This window comes from Danio rerio, chromosome 4 (genome assembly GCF_052040795.2).
Source record: "Danio rerio strain M-AB ecotype USA chromosome 4, GRCz13ab, whole genome shotgun sequence".
Taxonomy (NCBI): Eukaryota; Metazoa; Chordata; class Actinopteri; order Cypriniformes; family Danionidae; genus Danio; species Danio rerio.
The window spans coordinates 9,014,542-9,033,133 of NC_141024.2; the positions used below are offsets into that span (position 1 = coordinate 9,014,542).

Sequence of the window (18,592 nt, forward strand, 5' to 3'; positions counted from 1 at the left end):
GAATGTTTCCAGTTTCTTGTTGAATCTGTGCCATGAAGGATTAAGGCAGTTCTGAAGGAAAAATGAGGTTCAACCCGGTACTAGTAAGGTGTATCTAATAAAGTGGCTGGTGAGTGTAGATTGAAGGCAAAACTGGACAAATGCTACTTAAAGGTAAAAAATATATATATAAAAAAACTGAATAAAAAATGTAATAAAGATAATGAAAATGAAATATTGTTAAAATAGCTAACTGACATTTTTGGTAGATGAAGAAACCATTTAAACAATCTACAGCAATGTTTTCCATTGTAAACATGCGATTAAATGCATTTGGCCAACCTGCAAAAAGCGCCACCTACTGGTATTTTCCTTAACAGGTCAAGCAGGAAATGTATTAATTCTGAAAACAATTTATTTGTTTTTCAGTTACTTTTTCACGGCTGTGAGTTGCATTAAGTTTTAGTTTTTCATATTTGTTATATTCAGTTTTTACGAAAATGTGATTTGACCAATCATTTTAGTCTCCGTTTTAGATTTAGTTTATGAAAATAACCTTGGCTTGGAGGAGGAAGGCGAGAGCTGGGATCTCATCTGGAGGTGTGAGTTTGGAGGAGCTGATGATGAAGTGTGGGAGCGAGTGATGAATGTGTGTCAGAATTAAGAGAGCCTCGGGGAGCAGGATGGATCAGACCGGCCATGGCCTTGGGCTTTCTCTCAGAGCTAATCTTTTTCAGAGAGAGAGAGAGTAAGAGAAGGACAGATGCTTCGAGCAGAGCACTTTATTTTTCATTTTTGTGTGTTTATTAGGCCTTGCCACTTTTGCTTTGAGCTGTTTTTCTTTTACTCAAACACTCGCCAACTTTTTTCATTACTACAGTGGCCTCAAAAATGTTTCGAGACACTCAAGCTGCTCTTGAAGGTGTTTGAACGTCCTTGAAATTTCGTGAAGTTTCACAAGTAGCATTTATTCTATTTTATTAAATAGCTCAAGCAACAATAGAATTGTACTGTGCTCTCAAACCTTTTAAACTTATAAAAACATGTGGTCATGTGTATACATGTTATTATTGAAACATGGCCCCTGTCAATTAAAAAAAAACAGTTCTACGTCACGTTGCAGTGCGCCTCAAACTCACTGGGATTTGGGTCCTATTTTAACATCAGGAGACTTTTTAAAGAGAGACTTGTGTTTATATTAATCCAATATGACTGTGGATGCACTATACTTACACACAGTTCTGTCCAAACAGCTTACAAAATTAGATTTTCATCATGGGTGTCCTATAAGTTTTGTTAAGAGAGAGAAAGAGTTAAAAAAAAAGCAAATGAGAAGTTTCTTATTGTCATATAGCTGCAAATGTTGACATGATTTTCATTAACTATAATAACCCAGTTATAAACAATTCAATACTTTCCACCTGAATGGGGACTTATTCTTATCTCCATATGTCAGGCACGTGCACACATAGGGCTCAACCTGTGCAGTGCACATGCCCTTTTTAGTCTTGGATAGAAAGTGCCCCCGCGACGCAGCACACCCTCGGTACGCGCCCTTCAGTACGCGCGCGACAACACCCCAACAAACAAACAGCCCACCCCCACCCCCACCCCCCCCCCATTCTTCAAAAAATTTATCCTGCACATGCACTTTGGACGGTCTCTGCACTGGCCTGCCATATGTCATTAGTTCATTTGCTCTCTAATTTGCTCACTCTTGCTAACTCTATGGTTAGGTTATCAGCTATATTGAAAATATTATCTCAGTTCCAATGTGCATGAATGTCACCAAAAGATGAAAGCTCTAATGTATTAATGTGCTCCTTTCAGGTGTGCAAAGCCATCTTTCCCTGAAGTCTTTCCTATTGACGGACAAGCTGTTCAACCAATAAAGGTAAAATCCTTCTTTTTTCCTCAAAGTATAGCATACTTGCCAGAAAAAATGCCACTATATGCTGATATCCTACTATGCTAATATAAAACTAAGTCAGTATGAGGAGAACTGACTGGCATCCATTAAAAATCACTTTGACATCAATGATTTTTGTCAAAAATTGTTGCCCAAATTGCTCTGTAAATTACAGCTGCCATTTGCTTTGGTAATTTTGGTCGTGTTATAACACTGCTTTATTAATCCCATATTTAAATCAGTCCTCCTTTAATCACTCTTAAGAGAATTCAGTCTGGGGTTTGTCAGATAAAAGTGTGTCTGTGTGTGTGTGAGTTTGTGCGTCTTTATGTGTGTGCATCTTGTTTGTGGATCTTTGTGGGTGCATGTATGTGTGTGCGCTTGCCCTTCTGTCTGTGCCCGGCACTTGAGGAAATCATGGGTTTGTTCTCTCAGGGACGACACACACTGTTAGTGCGTTTGCAGCGTGTTCTGTCAGAAAAAGGTGTTCTGATCGGACATAGTCTTCACAGTGGGAAATAACAGCGTGAGAGAGAAGCGGAGAGACAGAGCGAGCAAGAGAGGAGGAGGAGGAGAGAGAAAAAAACAGAAGCAGTGGGTGTTTGGAGAAAAGTCACCTTGACGGCTCTATTTAAAAAGAAGCGTTCAGAGGACCTTGGGTATTGAGCAGTTTTAGTCTAATTGTTTTTCACAGAAAGAGCTCGGCTGGAAAAAACACAAGGGAGGGCTTACGTGAGACAGAGAGAGGGAGGAAGAGAGAATCACACAGTTTTGTTCATGTCCTGCATTTATACTGAGCCGCAGGAAGGGTCTGAGACCCCGAGGAGCACACCGGTAAAGGTCAGCACCTTCAAAAGGACGGTCAGCTGCTGAAGACGCACGAAGTACAATTACATGCCGTATAAAAGTTCAAACTAAATGACTAATTTGTCTTTTTAAAATGTCACAAACGCGTTAGTGCAGTGATTCTCAACCTCATTTGACTCCAAAGTCCAACCGTTGTCAAACACAAATACAGATTGCTTTCTATTAACAGAAACCTGGAGAGTCGCATTAAATTGACCTCAGTTCATGATTCTGGAAGTTTTAAGAACTGCACTTACATTAATGCAGATAAAATATTGTGGAAATTCTGTTTGACTATTTGTTTTACTCTTTTTTTATTCAATTGTTTTCCATTAGATTGTTTTAACAAATCAATTAACATTCATCCTCTATGCTCAGACAATAAACTTGTCCCCACAAGTATAGCAGTGCAAGTATTTTTGGCCATATTTTTTGTACCTATGAGCAAAAGAGCTCGTAAATCTTATATATAATTATTGAGTGTTTAGAAAACGTAAAAATGAAAAATGTTTCCTGTGAGGGTTTAGTTTGGAGATGGGTGTGGGGCATAATATACAATATTTACTGTAAAAAAATAAATAAATCTGTCCCATAAAGTCCCCTTAAAGGTAGGTGTGCATGTGTGTGAGTGTGTTTTCATACATTTGGAAAAGCAAAGTAGCACCTATCTTGCTCACTGTAAAAAATAAAAGTTGAGTTAACTTAAAATATTAATGCAGCCGTCTGCAAAGAAATTATTAGTTTATTAAGCTTTAGTGGTTGAAGTTGAACCAAATTATTTTTTAAGTTGTCTGAAATCGCTGGTTTTAGTCGAGTATACTTTATTGAATAATTTGGCACAACTTCAACCACTGAAGCTTAATAAACTCAAAATTTCTTTGCAGCCAGTTGCTTGAATATTTTAAGTTAACTCAACTTTTTATTTTTTATTTTTACAGTTGTTAACACTCAAGTGAAGAAATCAAAAGTCAAAGTCTCCTCAACTAAATTTTTTACTTTCATTGAACAAACAGTTCCAAACGTGCAGTTAAATCATTTTCATGAGTAAATTCAACTCTAATTTACTCATAAATTACGAATAAATTCAAAATATGTCCACCTAACTTACAGTTTTAAACTGAGTTAACAATTTTTAAGCTGGGTTTTTAAGACATTAGGACAGTAAATGAGGAGGAAAAAGAATTTGAACTCTAAATTATCCAATCCATTTATCTGACAATGAATATCAGACATTACAAATCTCAGCGGAATTTAAAAATAAATCTCTACCATCTTTTACAAAGAGACGAGCAAAATGAAAGTAAAGGGGAGAGGAAGGAAAGTAAATGTGATGGAAAGATCTACCTAAAAGCAGCTGTGGTCAAGCATGCTGAAACGATTGTATGCAAATAGATAAATAGGTGCAGCATAACAATGGAAAAGCAAACGCAAGATTGTGTTCATGTGCTCCTGTTTGTGTCATCTTGTTTTTTTGCAAACCGACTAAACCGATCAAGGTTCACTTGATCCTATGTTTCATGGGTCATGTGTTTTAGGACATGTTGGCACTCAGGATATGTTATTAACATCCATCTCTGGTGATTTGATCACATGAGTTCAGCCAAGACATTGCTGTTTACACCTAGTAGCGACATGCTTCTGCAATGGGTCTCCTCTGAGCATGTGTGATCAGATTTCAAAGACATGCTCTGTAATTCTGTGGTCACATACATCATGTACTATGTCAACATTTCAATGCATGCTGCTAAAACACAAATGCAGGAAAAATAAACTGGAAATCACCACACCGTCCTCCAAAATACTTAATAGATAACATTGCAAAACAAAATGTGGTCACACTTTATTTTGATGGTACATTTGTTGATTTTAAGTTACATTGAATCTACTTGCCAATTAATTCTCATTAAATAGACTAGTTAGCTTGGGGATAAGTTGGGGTGTAAGTTGACATGTACTTACAAAGTTTCTTATAGTCAGTTGAACGTCTGTATTGTCAGTATCAACAGATATTAAGCAGACAGTCTATTGATACTGTCCATCAAATGGACCATCAAAATAAAGTGTTACCCAAAATGTTGCATCTATGTTAAACAATCTTCTGCATTAAAGAGTTAGTTTTCCTTTAAATTAATATTCTGTAACCCTTCACTCACGCTCATATTGTTCTAAAACTATAAGACTGTAGGTATGTAAACCTACACAAATTAATCTTCATTATTTTTGGAATGACTTATCATGACAGGCATACATTTTAATAAAGCCATTTCACTGTAGTTTTCTTTATTTTTAATTATCAAATGATGACAAATCTGTGATGAAAACCAGTATATTTTGAGGTAATCTCCTCTTGTAATTCACATATTTAAATATCAGCTCTTCCTACAGTTTTAGATTAGCTTGCCGCTTGTTTGGTGCGGTGATATTGTGTAGTTTGGATGCATCGTATCGTGGTTTATGTGACCAGATCACAAAACATGATGTTCTCTCTTTGAACATTATCCCCATTCACTTGTGCCAATCCCGAACGCTTTCCATATCTGCCCAAGGCATCCGTCATAAAGCCTCAGCATGCCTCTCCAGTGTCCACAGCGGATCTCTTCTGTTTACAACAAGCTTTTCCCATATGCTTCCAGCCACAGGGGGCTGATGACAGTGCGTAGGCTGCAGGACAGACAAGTGTCCTGCCTCCCCTTAGCGTGAAATCAGCAGACTCCACGGAGCCGCTGACATTGGTCATGGAGGGATTGCTGGGAATGAGGACGTGTGTGGGGGGTCAGGTGGACAACAGGTGCCATGCGACCCATAATCCTGTGTTATTTCACTTTAACGTCTCTGTTTCTCTTTGGGCTGACTTTTAAAGCAGGGAGATTGGCGTCACCCTGGAGCTGGCCCAAAGCCGGGGCTCATTAGCACCTGGTTCTCCCCTGACCTGGAGCTCCTTCAGCAGGGGAACCAGCCATCCTGATCCCCTTGTGGCCTAAAGTGCTAAACACGCATTTCTATCTTCTCGATGAAACTGCGGAAATATGTCAGCAATAATAGATTTGGACTAAATCAGGGGCATTTGGATCGTTTGCATGATTGCATAACGTATTTTTTGAGTGTTTTAGGAGGTTTTGCTTTAGAGACGAGATATTCTGCTTAAGGATAATATAGCAACTGATATAAAAAATCTACACAGTTTTATCTAAATATATGTGAACAACAAAAGGTGGTGCATGGATATTATATTAAAATTAACCTTATGTTGTTACTTGTAAGATAAATACAGAAAAAAATATTGTCATTTACTTTAAATAAGAACTAAAATGAAATGCAGATTGATTGAAAACATTCAGACCAGGGTTGTCAAACTCAGTTCCTGGAGGGCCGCAGCCCTGCACAGTTTAGTTCCAACCCTACTTCAATACACTTACCTAGAGGTTTCAAACAAGCCTGATGGTCTCAATTAGTTTGATCAGGTGTGTTTAATTAGGGTTAAAGCTAAACTGTGCAGAGCTCTGGCCCTCCAGGAACTGAGTTTGACACCCCTGGTCTACAGTACATGCTTTCAATCGATCTGCATTTAATGTGAATTCTTATTTTAATTACATGTGTTTGACACAAGTAATGTAGACCCTTTTAAAAACAGTTCATACTTTTAACTATTCACAACTATTCCAAAATATTCACCAGAGATACCTTTTAGGATTTGAAATAAAATCTGAAATCATTTCTTCATTCATTCATTTTTTATACGACTTTGTCCCTTATTTGTTTGGGGTCACCATAGTGGAATGAACCGCCAACTATTCTGGCATATGTTTTATGCAGCGGATGCTCTTTCAGCTCCAACTAAGTACTGGGAAACCTTTCAGAAATCAACTAGAATATATAAAAAAATTAACTAAATTTTAAGGCATAAAGTTAAAGTTAAACATACTAAAATCACGAAAATTGAACTGAAAAACAAATCAGATGCATTGACTAAAGCACCATAACATAAATATGAAATATAAATATTAAAGCAAATTCAAAATGTTCATTCATTCATTTTCCTTCGGCTTAGTCCCTTATTTATTAGGGTTTGCCACAGCAGAATGAACCATCAACTATTCCAGCATATGTTTTATGCAACGGATGCCCTTTCAGCCGCAGATGGAAACAGCTATACACACTCACATTCACACATACTTTGGCCAGTTTTTGTTTAACCAAATCATTTATTGACCTTGTTCTTCAATTCTGAAGTGCGCTTGATTTTGTGATTGATTTAGAACTTCAGATTCAGCTGCCTATGGGAGAAATCACTTGGAATAATAAATCACAGTAAATGGTTAAACTACTTGCTCTGCAAACAAGTGTTTGCATGATTATACCGACAAAGCAAAATTACATAATAAAAAAATATCAGTTTGCAACATCAAGCAGCAGAACGAGCTGTTTTTAATGTCTAAAAATGAATGGAAGTGAATGAGACCAGAGGTCTCGAGCCAAAAAGATTTAAATGGCAGTGCCCAGTTGTACGCAAAGATTAAGGTAAATAACGCATGCCTTTGGACTGTGAGGGAAACCGGAGCACCCGGAGAAAACCCACGTCAATACGGGGAGAACATCAAACATCAAACTCCACACAGTAATGACAACTAATCCAGTTGGGATTCAAACTAGCGACCTTCTTGCTGTGAAGCGACTGTTCTAACCATTGAGCCACCCTGACATCACATTCAAAATAATATTAAATACAAATAAAAAATATAAAAATGCTATTTAAATTATACACCAATTTATATTTGTTTTATAATGCAAATATGGTGGTGAATTGATCTTTTAAGCCTAGTGGCAATATCTTCAGAAAAGGACTGAAGTCGTATTCAGTACCAACTTACTTTATAGTCTAAGATTTGATTCTTAAATTTAAATCCACATTAATTCTTTAAAAAATAACAAAATAAATTGTATTTATTCCTCACACCCGAAGCACTAATACTTCTCCATAAATCATAACTCAACTAACATAACTTTTTTTCTCAAAACAAGAGTGTTGCATACACAGTGAGTGTGTCAGGACTGGAGCCACCCTTCTCAACATGCGGTGGCATTTTGAGATGCTGCTCAGTTCTTGTTTTTTTTTTTTTTATTCCTGCAATACATTCTGTGGTGACTTCAACTCAGGTCACGGCACACTGAGCTCTTTCAGCATCTCGGAGAGAAAGTTTAGCATAGGCCGTGTGGAGAGGAGCGCTCTGGAACATGAGTGTGCCAGCGAGCGTGACTGAGACTGACAGCTTGATTTATGGCGTGGCTATAAGTAGCCGCGACGTCGGCTGCCTTCAGCGGGGTGGAGTCCCTGCAGACACCTAACGCTGGCTTCTTGTGCCACTGAAGCACAACCCCCTGACAAAATACTCTGTATGTGTGTGTGTGTGTGCGCTTGAGGCGGATGAGCAACAGTCCTCAGCCAAGATGCCAAATCTGCATGTTTATCTGGTCTAGTGCCAGCCGCTAATCAATTAAAACCCTGCGGTCCCCGAGGGAAGATGGAAGAGAAAAGCTAATGATTCCTCAGGCTCCCCAGAGTGATAGATAGATAGATAGATAGATAGATAGATAGATAGATAGATAGATAGATAGATAGATAGATAGATAGATAGATAGATAGATAGACAGACAGACAGACAGACAGACAGACAGACAGACAGACAGACAGACAGACAGACAGACAGACAGACAGACAGACAGACGCATTGACAGATATTCCTATTTGATACCTAAAGTTAGATATGTAGACAGATACATGGACAAACAGATGGGTGGACAGATAGACTGATAGAAGGATTGACAGAATGAAAGACAGTAGTCGTCTAAGTAGTTGTTAGTTGTCAGAACAGCAGTAAGAGTGATGTTGGTGTATAAAGTGTAGAGCACAGAGCTGTTTTCCTCCGCTGACGAGTCTCAGAGTGAGAGCGCTTCCTCTCAGGCGTATTGTCCACTGCTGTGGGAGGCTTGTGTGACCTGTGTGGCAGTCGTCTCATTGGCTCGCCGTTGTCATGGGGACGTGTCTAGGCTGAGGTGCTAGTGGATGGACTGATTTTCTTTTCTTTTTCCCTCTTTTTTTTTTTGTTGTTGCTTTGAGCAGGTGCTCAGCATCTTCCTCCAGCTCTGAAAGCAACCGCACATCCCTCATTAGACATTCAGAATCTAATTACACGTATCTCCGTTCTCATCAAGCCCAGCTATCTTTTCCCCTCATAAAATCTCCAGAATCATCTACATCCCCTCTGCCACATCAACAAAAAAAGAGGTGTGTGAGGAGGGGGGACATGATGGTGGCGGTCTTTGATCTGATAGAAGGCCCCTGCAGGGATGGAAGCCTGGGCTGGTGCCAGAGCCCCTCTTGGCTGACAGTCTCCTCTGCTGGTTGGCAGCTTGAAGGCTTTGGTGATTAATTCTGCTGGGAGGATGAAAGCGGCTCTAGCCAGCGGCTCCCTGCCTCAGAAGGCCAGGGACGTGGTCTGAGCCCAGCCCAGTGCGGACCAGCCCAGCCGTGTCTTTCGCTGTCTGGCCAGCTGCCCGTCTGCCTGCCTGCCTGCTGCCTCAGGACCAACCACGGCAGGTGATGGACTGGGGAGAGTGATGTGTGGAGGGAAAAGGGGAGGGTGGAGGAGACACTGATCCATATTGAACAAGCTTCTCTTTTTGTTTCACCCCCTTTTTCTCTCTGTTATATTAGCCAGCATCTTTTATGTTGTGCCGCTATGCCATGATAATCCCCTGAGACGGTTGCAGCGCCCTGTTTCGAGCTGGATGTAAGGCACCGCTGACAGCCACACTGCACCAGCACTGAAGCAAAACCCTTAAATATTAAAAATGCTTGGTGATTTATAAAATGGAAGTCAGTGTCTTTAAGCACTTTTAGAGTCGAAAATAAGATATACAGGCAAAATCTAATTAATACCTATGGCTATGGATGGATGGATGGATGGATGGATGGATGGATGGACGGATAGATGATTGGATGGATAGATAGATAGATAGATAGATAGATAGATAGATAGATAGACAGACAGACAGACAGACAGACAGACAGACAGACAGATAGACAGATAGATAGATAGATAGATAGATAGATAGATAGATAGATAGATAGATAGATAGATAGATAGATAGATAGATAGATAGATAGATAGATAGATAGATAGATTTAATGTCTTCTCAGGATCCACGGGTGTTAATTTTCTTTTGCTTTTATATGGAACGATAATCCCCTGAGATGCTGCAGCGCCCTGTTTCAAGGCACCGCTGACAGCCACACTGCACCAGCAGCGAAGCAAACCCTGGAGATAGAAAGTAAGAGAAAGGGGCTTTGTGACAGATGCAGAGGTGGAAAAAGAATGCAAAGTCGCTTCAATAATCCTGTGCACTTTTTCTGAAATCTTCACCTGGGGTTTTGCTGTTGTGGGTGGTGCCTGGGCTCTTTACAGCTCCGCCTCCTGTGTGTTGTGCATGTAAGCTCCGCCTTTTCTGGAAGGGACTGAAATGGGGCCGACAGCTGGGGTTGCTAGCACAGTTGTACACATGTGTGGAGATTTCAGCTGCGCTTACAGTAAAATGCAAGAGTGTGCATGTTTGTTTGAGTGTGCAACCTTGATTCGGGGAAGGTTTTTGTAAAAGCATTACGCTGCTCAGAAATTTGAGGTCAGCACTAACATGAAAATGTTAGTCAATTCAAAAAAAATTAATATGCTGTTTATTTACTCACTCTCAGGCCACTCCAGATGTAGGTGATTTTTTTTCTTCAGTATAATTTTACATTTGTAGCTGAAACTGTGCTTGTTGTGACATATTAAATGCAAGTCAGAACTTTTAGAGTTGAAAAAGCATATATGTGCCAAATTAAATGAATACCTATGGCTCTTTACAATACAAGGTCTTATAAAGTGCAATGATTATCTAATTTTTAACTGTATTTTTATTTTTCAAATCATACTCATTGATTGATATGTACCCCTATAAACATTTCTGGAGATCCCGAAATATGTCCCAGAAGCTACGTTTTTTTTTTTTTTTTTTTTTTTTTTTTGCAGTTTTTGTTTCGAATCCACCAGAGGCCGCTGTGTACGCTTTTTCAGATCTCAAATTTTTCTCTCAAGTGCCGTTCTCACTTAAATCCACTAGAGTCCGCTGTCGACTGACAACCTATACAACCCACCCACCACCTTCCCCAAAACTCAACCGATAGTGCTTTCAAAAGCACAGATTGAGCCGCCCACCACCTTCCCTAAACCCAACCGACAGTGTTTTCAAAAGCATACCAGAAAAAGAAAAGCCCTCGCAGCTGCCTGGATTTTACCACATTCTCACCCTGTTATTTACCTTCATTAGTAAATAAAAGTTTAATTTGTCATTTATTTTTTTGCCTTTTGTTTTTCCTGAAGCCGTTCGTCATCGTGGTCAACTCCTCTCTGTGTCTCAAGTCCGCCGACATACATGGCGAGCCACTGGGGCGAACTAGTAACAGCAGATAAGCCGTCCACATGGAGGTAAGCGGTCAGCTGGTAGTGCGAAAAGAAACAGAAGCCGTCAGCAGCGTCATACCACCCCATAGCATTCGTTTTAAAGACGAAATGCAGCCATACAGACTTCTGGTTGCATAATTCGCGACCTCCAGAAATGTACATGGGGTTACTTTTCAGGCACATGCACCGATAGGGCTCAACCAGTGCAGTGCACATGCCCTTTTTTTCTCTTGGATAAAAAGTACACCTCAAAAATGAATGAAAGTGGCCCCCTGGTCTTCAGTTCGCGATCGCCACCCACCCTCTCTCCCCATTCCCCTACCCCCTTGGAAAGACTCTGCAAGTTCCTGGTACATTTGTTATTTAAAAAAAAAAAAAATATATATATATATATATATATATATATATATATATATATATATATATATATATATATATATATATATATATATATATATATATTTAATCTATCGTCAGGATTCATTGGTGTTTATTTTGTTTTGCTTGTATATTTTTTTTACTCTAAAAGTGCTGAAATCCACTCACTTATTTTTTTGTTTTAGCCTGAGGATGAATCAATTAACAGGAAATAAACACCTTCCAGCACTCTGAGAGTCACAAAAAATCATATAAATGAAGTATATAAATTAATCATACAAATTAAAATGAATACCAGCAGCACTTACGAAGCAAACTGATTTATCTGTGCAAAAAATTCAACAGTATTTACAATATTATTACCTTTAATGTGTCATAAAGAACCATGGGTGTTTATTTTGTTCATATATTCAATCATTTTCCTTTGGCTTAGTCTCTATTTTAGAGGTTGCCACAGCGGAATGAACCGCCAACTATTCCAGCATATGTGTTACACAGCGGACGCCCTTCCAGCCCCAATCCAGTATTGGAAAACACACTGAATCAAACACACACATACACTATGGACCGTTTAGTTTATTCAACTGTACCGCATGTCTTTGGACTTGTGGGGGAAACCAGTGCACCCCGAGGAAACCCACACAAACACAGGGAGAACATGCAAACTCCACACAGAATTTCCAAATGACCCAGCCGGCACTCAAGCCAGCAACCTTCTTGCTGTAAGGCGACAGTGCTAACCACTGAGAAACTTTTATTTCGAATCACAGTTTCAGCTAAAAACCTTCTTGCTTAAGAAACAAAGATGGCCTGAGGAAGAATTAACAGCCAGTTTTTATTTACAGTAAATAAAGTTAGTTGCTCACTTTTAGTTGCTCCCCGTGCAGCACATGATTCAATCAAAAGACTGAGACACTAATTAGACCCTGACTCTGTTCAATCCATTTAGCTAATCATTGAATCTAGCTTTACAACAAGGCCCTTTTGACCAGTCCATTCCTTGAATTTCTTGCATGTAATGGGTGTTTCTCAGAGTTGCATAACTGTGCCTCCAGGACACTTGTTTGTGTGTGTTCACTGTACCATAAACACACTTTACAGTAAAAGGCAGTAAATATACAGCCCTGGAGAGAATTAAATCCACACAGACCGTATTACCTCTGACCTCCAACCCAATATCAGTATATCTGACTCAAAATCAGAGGAAGCCTGTTATCTAAATCTGTGCATATATATAAGTCTTCGATTGTGAATATTTGGGCTTTGCCGTCTGCTCATTATCCAGAGATTTGAATTTAGCACACAACCCACTGCTGATTATTAATCTTCTTACTAGCAGATTATCATCAGGAAGCCGTTATGAACAGATGCTCACTTTAGATGTCTGAAATTTAACACAATATCTGGGTTTGAGAAACATAAATTGTGGTAACACCAACATAGGCTCGTTCTGAAAACGTAGCCCTATATACGTTTCTGGAGATCGCGAATTATGTAGCCAGAGCTACCTATGGCTGCATTTTGTCTATAAAGCGAACGCTACGGGGTGGTCAGTGGCGTAGCGGACGGGCCCGCAGGGCACGCACCGCGTGGGGGCCCCGCGTGATTAGGGGGCCCCACGTCGTCGCGATTTTCAATAATAAAAAATCCAGGAACCGCAATAATCAAACTCTTGGGAACAACTGTGGACGGAACCAAAGTTCACAGGTCTGTGTTCTCTGAACACCTCTCAAGCGGTGGACTACTTCATTCTGATTGCTTGCCGCCGAACCGCGTCATAGCCAATGAAGACGCGCCGCTGTTTCTCGCCGCCAGTTCTCGTTAAAAATGAATGACTTCTGGCTACTTTGACGCTCTCGCCGCTTTCGGTTTGTGATCGCTCCTCAGTTTGTGAAGGATTCCCCGCGTTGTCGCTCCACTCCGCCTCCATTCCCCGCTCCTCAATTTGTGACAGATATATACACTAGATATTGTATAGGGACCCTGAGCATGCGTCAGTAGCGCCGACACATTGGTACAGTGCTCCCAGGACAAATGTCATTCAACCGCACTAGTCAAGTGTTATTACAAAGCACAAAGGCAGAACATTTCATAGGTAAGATTAGGTTTTTTACGTTTTTGTATGTTCTGAAATTTGTGCTAAACAGGTTATTGATGATAATACAGTCACTTACTGCATTCAGCATAAGGCAAAGTAGCTCCAATTCGCACTAAATACTCGGCTTATGCTAGCTTTGTTTAATAAAATCAGCAAACAATTCAAAATAAATACATGACAACGAGATGCTGCGCTGCCAGAAACTTGTATTATTGTCGGCTAGTGAACGAGTCGTTCATAACGGAGATTCATTCACAAACGAATCGCTCCCTCCGTCAGTATGAGAAGTGAAAGCAGAAGAGGAGGTGTGTTTCAGGACAGGATTGGATCAGATTTAACAGGGAGGGTGGATAGTACATTTCTGTACACACAAACACAAGCTTTTTGTCAAGAATGCCCGTGCGATCAGTGATCCATCAATGTAGAAAAGTGATGTAATATTACAATTTTCATAATTAAAAAAAAATAATACTAAGATCCAGGAAAACTCCCGATCATAGATATATGTGTATATGTGTATATCTCTGGCTCTGAAGAACCAGAGAAGAACCCCCCCCCCCCGACCCCCTTGAAAACTGGGGCCCCCATCGGTCATCCCTGCAGGGGGGCCTCCGCATTTTGCGCTACGCCACTGGGGGTGGTATGACGCCGTTACTTTACACGCTTACCAGCTGACCACTTACCTCCATAAGAACGGCTCTCCTCCTGTTACCAGTTTGTCCAGTAGCTCGTTGTGTGTGCTGATGGACTTAAGACGCAGAGAGGAGTTGACCGTGATGACAGGGTTCAAGTCCAGTAAAGTACAGTTACAGTTACAGTTAAAAAAAACGAAAACATTATACAAACAAGTAAACAACTGGGGGAGAATGTGGTAAAACGTGGTGAAACTCAGACGATGGCTTTTCTTTTTCTGGATTGCTTTTGAGAACAATATCAGTTGGGTTTAGAAAAGGAGGAGGGCAGGTCAGTTGATCAGTTGATTCAGTCGGTTATGCATGCCACCATTGTGCACCATTGTGAGAGTGAGCGAGTATGCAATGTATGTGTGAATTTGAGCATATGTGTGTGTGTGTGTGTGTGCATGCATGTGTGTGTGTAATACAGGCCTGAGGCTGGATGTGGCTCTTGTTGAGGCCCAGTAAGCAGTCAGCCAGTCAGTAAGTCCAGCGTTTCCTCACAGCTGGTCTGGAGGCCAAGAGACGCGTCGAGTGTGTTTCTCTCCCACCCTTCCCTAGGAATATCCCTCGCTCCACTAAAAGGAAATACCAGATTAAAGCTACATTACTCCAAGACCGTCTGTTCCTCTCTTTTTCTTTTCCACACTCCCTCCATCTCCCTTTCCCATTGTGTCTTTCATATTATTTTTGAGTATTGTCCCTGAAGACACCCCCTCGTTCTCTCTCTTGCTCTTTCCCTGCCCTCGATCTCTTTTTTCCCCCTCACCCAGTCTATGATTCTCTCTCCCTGTTTCTTTTTTACTCTCTCCTGGGTGTAACATTGTTGGCAGTCTGAGAGAGAGGCAGCAGCCAGAGCTGTAAGCATATCCTGTGGGAGATCAGTTTTCAGCTGTGTGTGTGCGTGTGTTTCTGCATGTGTGTGTGTGTGTGTTATGCATGCCACCATTGTGCTTTCTCTCGGTCTGTGTTTTGTGGGCCAGTAGGGAGTTTTTTCACCTGCTGTAGGGACGGACTCTCAGGTCTTAGAGAGGGCTTTACAGTGGGCGTAGAGAAAGCTGCTAATGTTTCTATGTGCAGCCTGGCTTTAGCCATCTACTTTCAATGTCCACACACACACACACACACACACAGAGCCAAGGGGGCCTGTCAATGATTAATAGCTTCTCCCTGAGTGGCATCTTGGGAGGCCCTGAGAGAGAAAGAGGCAAAACAAGAGCTCTGTTTTCCCCCCTCGGCTCTCCTCTCTTCCTCTTCTGAGAGAGTGTTCACTCTCAATCCACTCCAGGAAGATAGATTTAAAAGACGGTCGGGGTAATGTGTGTGTGTGTGTTATTGTCAGAAGAAGTTTATAACACATTTCATATCAGTGAAGAAGATGAGTGAAAGATTTGGAGCATGTTATTGTTGGTCTAAGTTATGATTGATGTTTAAATTAAGCCTTTAAATACTTTTTATTATTATTTTAGGATTAAAAGCATTTTATTCTAACTGTGATTTGAATTATACTCCAAAAACTTGCTTAATTTTTCCAAATTATTAATTTTATCATTACTTATTTAAAGAATTAATGGTCACACTTCATTTTAAGGCACAGTTCTTACTATCAACACACAATTTACTTTGAGATTTTGCTCAATAAACTCCTAGATTGCTGCTTATTAATAATTAATTTTAGCTAATTTTAGGTAATTAAGTTTAGCTATTAGGATTAGGCATGTGGAATATGATCATGCAGAATATGCACTTTATAGCAGCCGATTCGAATGTTATCACGCGATTGAAGGGGCCTTATTAGCGGTTATCAGCTGATAGATATGGGCCAGTAGGGGCCTTCTGCGCCTACTGGTGGGCTCAGAAGGATGTTATCCTCCATCCACATGGTTAATTATTTATATTATTTATTAAATCTCCCATTAATTGTACTTCATTAAAGTCTACCCCTACCCCAACCCTCAACCTAACCCTCACAGTAATGTAAAAACAGATCTGGATCTGAAGTCTTCTCTTTTAGTATAGCTGATTAACCACAAGAATGTTTTAAATTATTTATTAAATCTCCCAATATTTATTCATTCATTTTCTTTTCGACCTAGTCACTTAATCAATCCGTGGTCGCCACAGCGGAATGAACCGCCAACCCACATCCAGCACAGGTTTTACGCAGCAGATGCCTCTCCAGCTGCAACCAATCCATGGGAATAAATCTCCCATTAATTGTATTTTATTAATGTCTGCCCCTACCCCAACCCTAAACCTAACCCTCACAGTAATGTAAAACAGATCTGCATCTGGAGTCTTCTCTATTAGTATTGCTGATTAATCATGTGGATGGATAACAGCCTTCTAAGGCACTGAAGGCCCCTACTGGCCCATATCGATCAGCTGATAACCACTAATAATGCCCATTCAATCGAGTGATAACGTTCGAATCGAGTGCTTTATAGATAGTAATAAACAGCCAATATCTTAATTATAGGCAGGTAATAAGCCACTAGTTAACAGTGAGTATGTTTACATAGGCACCAATAATACGATTTTAATATGATTAAGACAATACTCTGATTAAGATTCTACCATGTAAACTGATTTATGATTAAGTTAATCTGAATAAGGTCATAATCGAACTAAACAGAAATCGAATTAAGACGTGGAGTATGCTGATTTTAGTCTCATTATTGAAGTGCAGTACTGACATGTTAACACCGCAATCAAACTATTACCGTCGTGTAGGACTTTTCGCCGTGTTTTGTGACAGGATAGTTCATACACACACTGTTTGACAGTATTCTCTGCACCTACCGAGTCAGTGAAGGACCACCACATTGTAAAATGCGAAGGGTTCTTTCTCCCATTTGGTGTGCGGTATCAAATTCCATTAAAACAACACTCTTCCAGCTGTTCACATCCATTGTCTCGTTTGTCACAGTTGGCATGCATGAAAAGTTCCTGAATGAAAGTGAAAGTGCTAAACTGCAGTTAAAGTCCACAAATTAAAAGTGAAACACCCGAAATTACATGAAACTCCAGAGAAAACATGAATGTCCTATAACTTGCAAGGAACGTTCAAAAAGCAACTCATGTAAACACCTTAATCATATTATTGTCTTATTCAGATTAAGGCTAATAATTTGATTACTGGTGTCCATGTACTGTAAACGTAGCCAGTGAGAATTGGTCCCTATACTAACGTGTTGCTGGATTAATTTTGAATTTAAATAAAAAGAAAACATTAGCACTTTCACTTTTAAAAATTAAGCCATTTTTATGCTGTTGTTTTATATTTATCTTGTAATCTAAAACAATAGAAGCTCCTTTTTATGAGCTTATATTCCACTGTGTTGATTATTATAAGCAACACACTCGCTCTGTCTGGTCATATACAGCAGCTGATCTGTCTACACCAAAGTCAAGAGTCTTATTTTCAAAGTCAGGTCATAATGAACTCAACGACTCTGACATTTTCTGTATTTCATCAGGTCCAAAGCGCTGCGTAATGCGGTCGGAAACATGAAAGAGTCTTTCATGCTTTTATGCAAGTTTTATCAACGCTGAAGCACCAGGGCTTTTCAAGGCACCCAGGATGAGGCCATATGCAAAAATAAGTTGATAATGATTAGAATAGTGTAATTCCTGTCTCAATGCTCTGTAAAGTGACTCCGTGGATATACTTGATGGTGTGTCAGCAGCCGTGGATTATATCAGGAGCACCAATTTGATTATAGTGATATTATAATGAGCACTGAAGCGTTATAAATGTCCTCTGTGTTGAGTTCCCTTCATTGACAGAATAGGTGAAAACCAGCAGTAAATAATAAGATTCCTTCATTCATTAATTTTCCTTCAGATTATTCCCTTTATTCGCCACAGCAGAATGAACCGCCAACTTATCCAGCATATGTTTTACGCAGCAGATGCCCTTCCAGCTGTAACCCAGTACTGAGAAACATCCACACACACATACTACAGACAATTTAGCTAATCTAACTCAACTATTGCCCATGTGTTTAGACTGTGGGGGAAACTGGATCACTAGGAGGAAATCCACACGAACATTGAAGAACATGCAAACTTCACTCACATATGCCAACTAAACCACCCAGGATTCGATCCAGCGACCTTCTTGCTGTGAGGGAAAGTGCTTATGAGCATGTCACTATAATTGGATTCTGTAAATTGAAACGTTTAGTTTTAAATGTTCACACTAAGA

The 18,592-nt window shown here is 39.9% G+C and overlaps 1 protein-coding gene across 4 annotated transcripts in view; it reads left to right on the forward strand.

Annotated features, from left to right (window-relative positions):
• The window catches only part of wnt5b (wingless-type MMTV integration site family, member 5b), a 139,027-nt gene that overhangs the window by 40,398 nt on the left and 80,037 nt on the right, over nucleotides 1-18,592 (forward strand). For all 4 annotated transcript variants that reach the window (XR_015481774.2, XR_015481775.2, NM_130937.3 and 1 more), the window contains 1 exon segment: nucleotides 1,810-1,873. The gene's annotated coding sequence lies outside the window, so the exon portion shown is untranslated.